At 42.5% G+C, this 5,670-nt stretch overlaps 1 long non-coding RNA gene across 1 annotated transcript in view; it reads left to right on the top strand.

The window, feature by feature from the left end:
* Nucleotides 1-2,068: 2,068 nt before the first annotated feature.
* The window catches only part of LOC107300697, a 4,142-nt gene continuing 540 nt past the window's right edge, over nt 2,069-5,670 (top strand). Inside the window, exons 1-2 of the long non-coding RNA XR_001549234.1 lie at nt 2,069-2,086; nt 5,132-5,233. This is a non-coding gene — a long non-coding RNA (uncharacterized LOC107300697). The remainder of the gene's footprint in view (nt 2,087-5,131; nt 5,234-5,670) is intronic.

The raw sequence follows: 5,670 nt of genomic DNA, 5'->3' as shown, positions 1-5,670 counted from the left end.
ACCGGTAAACCTCCAGGTGGTCTTATCAACTCTCTAAAAAAATGCAAATGACCAGCTGTCTGCAAGGAGCATAAATCCTTCCATTCCCCACCATCCAGTCAGAACTGAAGAAGCTTCTGGGATGAGAAGCGAAACGTCTTCAAAAAATACCCAGAAAGTCCAGTTGCCTCCTGAAAAAGCACCTTTGGGACAAGTAAGTGGAAAGTAATCATAAAGCCGTGGTGGCAAACCTATGGCACGCGTGCCACAGGTGGCACGCAGAGCCCTCTCTGTGGTCACCCACACCGTCACCCCACTCCTCAGCCTTTAGCTGGGTTTTGTAAAACCTTTTCGCTTTAGGCCTCTGCCGCCATGTGCAAAAAAAAAAAAGGTTCAATCAATCAATCAATTTCAACTTCTTGCGGGGAAAGAAAAGATCTCGCAAAGTTGGAATTGATTGATTGAACTTTTTAGTCCCACCCAGTCTACCGTTACCACTGTAGCCACGCCCACCCAATGGGCCACACCCACCAAATGGGCCACATCCACCAAATGGGCCACGCCCACCCGGCACCCGACGATACATAAGTGGGTTTTGGGTTGCAGTTTGGGCACTCGGTCTCTAAAAGGTTCGCCATCACTGTCATAAAGGATCTTTTGCTTCAGAAGGACACAACCAGCTCTTCCTAGCAAAACAAACCCTAAGAAAAGTATCCGGAAGCTGCAGTTGGTTCAAAATGTGGCAAACGGTATGGTTTTGTGAAAGTCTGGATTTATACACGTGCCCCCTCACTTGAGAGAGCTGCATTGGCTGCCGATTTGCTTCCAGGTCTAATTCAAGATGCTGGTTGTCACCTTCAACCAGCAGGTTGAAGGTGACAAGCCAGGTTATTTGAAGGACAGTCCTTTCCCAGTTATATCTACCTGACCCACCAGATTAGGGAGGTAGGGAATGTTACGGATCCATTGAGTGGGACCAAGAAGGAAGTCCACTGAGTGGGACCAAGAAGAAGGGTCTTCTCTGTGGTGGCTCCTTCCCTGTGGAACATCAGCCCTGCAGAAATAAGGTTGGCCCCCACTTTGACACTCTTTCAAAAGACCCTGAAGACACCTTTTTGCCAACAAGCCTGGGACCCCAGAGTGACATGGAGCCCATCAAGTGGCTGATTTGATTGTTGTGCCAGGGGTGTGTGTGGAATTCTGGGAGTTGAAGTCTACAAGTCTTAAAGCTGCCGAATTTGAAAAAGATTGGTTTATATACCAGGGTATAATTAGCATGCATAAGAATTCATAGAGAGAATTAAATGTAAAGGTAATTAAGATATATATATAAGCTAAAAATCTATTGATGAATGTAATAAATATGTTTTTACTTAGCTGTAATAATAAGAACTATTAGCTTAAATATGAGATAGTAGATATCAAGAGAAAAAGAGAGGAAGTAATAAATGTTGAAATAAGAGAAATTTTGGTTACTAAATTTAAGATATTTGGAAATTAACAGAAAATAAGAATGTTATATCGTATTATTAATTAGTTGATGCAAGATGGTGAGAATTCAAATAGATAAGACGTGTATCCTGAACATTAGATCTTGTGATGAATTGTGATAAAGAGAATTGGGGTTACTTAAAACTTGGAAATTATAAATATTAAATATTAAATTTAAATATTAATGGGAAACTAAAAATTGGGAAAAACTAATTTGGACATTGATTGTCTATAAAGATGGAATGTTAAAATAACTAGGATATGTATAAACTAAAAGTTATTGATAAATGTTAGAAAAGTTATTTTTATTTAATCGATATAATAAGAATTGTATTAGTTTAAATATGAGACAATAAATACTAATGTAATAGTTTTGAGATCTGTATTAAAGACACGTATGTTATTGAATTATCGATTAACTCAGCCTCCCCGTTGCTTTTTAAAAATGTAAATGTAAAACTAGAAAATCAATAAAATGTTCTTTAAAAAAAAAGAATTCATAAAATGAAGAAGCAATTTTTAGTGCTGTGAATATGGGGGGGGGGGTTCTGTCAATGGAAACATCACATTGTGTGTTTTTCTTTTCGAACAGGTGTTTCTTTCACCACCTCTACCTGTAAGTATAATTGTAATTTTTTTCCCTCAACTTCCCATTGCATTGCTGTTGATTGATAAGCCTGTTTCTGTACTGAAAAACAGGCATTTTTTTTTCTTTCCTGATGCACAGAAATAATGAGAAAATAAACATTTGTGTAGTCCGGGTTGGTTCAACACAACAAGTCAAACAAAATACAGGTAGTCCTCAATTGCTGTTGCTAAGAGAGACAGTTGTCAAGGGAGTTTTGTCCCATTTTACGACCTTTCTTAAGTGAATCACTGCAATTGTTAAGTTAGTAACATGGTTAATTAAATCTGGCTTCCCCCATTGACTTTGCTTGTCAGAAGGTCGCAAAAGGGATCACATGACCCTGGGACACTGCAACCATCATAAATGTGAGTCAGTTGCCAAACATCTGAATTTTGATCACATGACCGCAGGGAATGCTGTAACCGTCGTAAGTGTGAAAAATGGGCTTATCACTTTTTTCAGTGCTGTTGTAACTCTGGTCACTAAACAAATGGTTGTAAATCCGAGGACTACTACTAATCTACATTTTTTTTCTTGCCACTAAGTGTAAACTCCTTCTTAAATTCATCCCTCTTCTCCAATGACAGGGATCCTTTATGGAGAACGTGATCCTCTTTTTTTGTGTGTTTTTTTCCTCCAGAAACAAAACATTTCAAGGATTTGGGCACAGTTATCCCTGAAAGATAAGCGGATATCTTTATTCTGTCACTAAAGATTAGGGATTAGGGTAAAAGCTGAAAGGGAAGAGGAAACCGTCCGGCGAGCTGACAGCTAAACTCCACTTTTCACATTTATTAGCAATGGGGGGGGGGAAAAAAACTATCTTTGCGTTGAGTTGTTTCGGCATGCAATTTATCTGTTTGCTCCCGGGAAATTTGAACACGTCCGTTGGCTCCTATTTCATGCAAATCTGATCCTTTGGGGCCGCCCAGTGTTCCACATGGGTTCAAGTTGAAAATATTTTGTTTACCTTCATGTAAACATAGTTGTTTTGCTTATGTTCTTTGGTTAAAAAAAAAACAACCCATGCAAATTTGGGACCAAAGTACACAGGATAAGGGCAGCTCCAAGCTACATCACTGACACAGATTCTGTCTACATTAGTGTTTCTCAACTGTGGCAGCTTGAAGACGGGTGGACTTCAACTCCCAGAATTCCCCAGCCAGCATGGCTGGCTGGGGAATTCTGGGAGTTGAAGTCCACCCGTCTTCAAGCTGCCACAGTTGAGAAACACTGGTCTATATAAAAAGAAGGGCAGATGGACAGAGGCCAACATCACCACCACCATCACCAACATCCCTTAGCATCAGGGGTAGGCAACCTTGGCTCTTTTATAACTCGTGGACTTCAGCTCCCAGAATTCCTGAGCCAGCATGGCTCAGCTTGGAAACCTCTCCCTTTCCCCTCAGCATGGCTGGCTCAGGGATTCTGGGAGTTGAAGTCCACGAGTCATAAAAGAGCCAAGGTTGCCTACCCCTGATAACATGAAGCATCCTCAGTCCTCAAAGAGCTGGTGGAAATAATTCACATATCTTTTTCACAGAAAGAGCAATGCATAATAAATAGTCCTCAGTTTACAACCCTTCATTTACAGACCTTTCAAAATTGCGATGGCATTAAAAAGAAATGATTTAGAACTGGTGTTCATGCTTACAGCCGTGGTAGCGTTCCCAGGGTTAAAATTCAGGAGCTTGGCAACCCGCATGTATTTATGAGGGTGGAAGCAAAGCAAAGTCAGTGGGGGGGGAAGCTGGATTCACTTAATGACCGTGCGATTCGCTTGATGACAACCGTGGCAAAAAGGTCATAAAATTGAGTACAAATCATTTAACAGTTGTGGTCATAAGTCGAGGGCTACTTGCATTTCACAGTTCTTGCTGGTAAGGACAATGAAGGTTGTTCTTCAGTTAGAATGGAATGGAATGAAATGGAACTGGAATTGGAACTGGAACTGGAACGAAACAGAACAGAACAGGAATTGGATTGGAACAGAACAGAATGGAACGGAACAGAACAGGAATTGGATTGGAATGGAACGGAACAGAATAGAAATTGGATTGGAACAGGAGAGGAGAGAAGAGAAGAGAAGAGAAGGGAAGGGAAGGGAAGGGAAGGGAACTGGAACTGGAACTGGAACGGAACAGAACAACGGAAATTGGATTGGAATGGAACAGAATGGAGCAGAACAGAACAGAATAATGGAACGGAATAGGAATAGGAATAGGAATAGGAATAGGAATAGAATAGAATAGAATAGAATAGAATAGAATAGAATAGAATAGAATAGAATAGAAAATAGAATAGATTCACTTAACACCTGTAATGATTCACTTAATACTTACTCGCTTAACTGTGAATAAAAGTTCACAACAACTTTGGTAAAAAAGGTAGTAAAATCAGGTGTGGCTCACTTAACAACTGCCTTGTTTAGCAGTGGAAATTCTGACCCCTACTGTGGTCATAAGTCAAGGATTACGAATTCTAAATCCATTAACTTTGTTTCTATGGGTAGAAATCTGACCAGCTCTGCCAGTCTCAGCAATCTAGTTGGGCTCTGAAAAAACCAGGACTTTGTCAATGTTAATGTAATGTTATGTAGATCAACACAACTACAATTGTTTCAGCTGACTTGGGCTTTTGCCTTTACCACAGGCAGTCCTGGCTGTGGATGGGTGTGCTTTTTATATCTCTGACAGTTTACATCAAGGGTCCCCAACCTGCGGCCCACAGCCCACTAGTGGGCGGGTGGGGGGTTTGCAACCGGGCCACGGAAACGGCCGTTGAGCCGCACGTGCATCGTCACTTGCGCAAGCAGCGGGTGAGAGCACACGTGTGCTCCCTTTAAAATGAGCGGCAGGCGCTCGTGCACCCCGCTCACACAAATGGAGCTGTGCTCACACTTCTGCTTGCCGGCCGCTTACGTGGAACCATTCCCTCTCGCCCCTTCCCCCCCTCCATCTCCCCACCGGTCCACAAAGCCGGAAACATTGGGCAGCACTGGTTTACAATCATGACTGGCTATTTTGTCCCTAGTGATTCAGACGGGGGAATCCAGTGGAAGCGCTTGCAGGAAATTACAGAACAAGATGGAGAATCTACAAAACCTTGTGGAAACAATGCAGTTAAAAAACCAAGGTAGGAGAAATTGCTTTGCTTTGCTTTGTCCTTGCACATTTACGACGTTGTAAGGTCCTTTTGGTGCTGTGACGCAGGAAATCACCTTGAGGATTTCTTAAAACAAGTTGATTGGGCCAAGGCAGGACTAGAACTCACCATCTCCTGGTGATTGGCCCAAAGTCACCCAGCCGGCTTTCATGCCTAAGGTGGGACTAGAACTCACAGTCTCCTGGTGATTGGCCCAAAGTCACCCAGCCAGTTTTCATGCCTAAGGCGGGACTAGAACTCACCGTCTCCTGGTGATTGGCCCAAAGTCACGCAGCCGGCTTTCATGCCTAAGGCGGGACTAGAACTCACCATCTCCTGGTGATTGGCCCAAAGTCACGCAGCCGGCTTTCATGCCTAAGGTGGGACTAGAACTCACAGTCTCCTGGTGATTGGCCCAAAGTCACCCA

Source organism: Protobothrops mucrosquamatus, unplaced genomic scaffold (assembly GCF_001527695.2).
Source record: "Protobothrops mucrosquamatus isolate PMUCROS unplaced genomic scaffold, P.Mucros_1.0 scaffold8043, whole genome shotgun sequence".
Classification (NCBI taxonomy): Eukaryota; Metazoa; Chordata; class Lepidosauria; order Squamata; family Viperidae; genus Protobothrops; species Protobothrops mucrosquamatus.
This window is presented reverse-complemented; position numbering and strand designations above follow the sequence as displayed.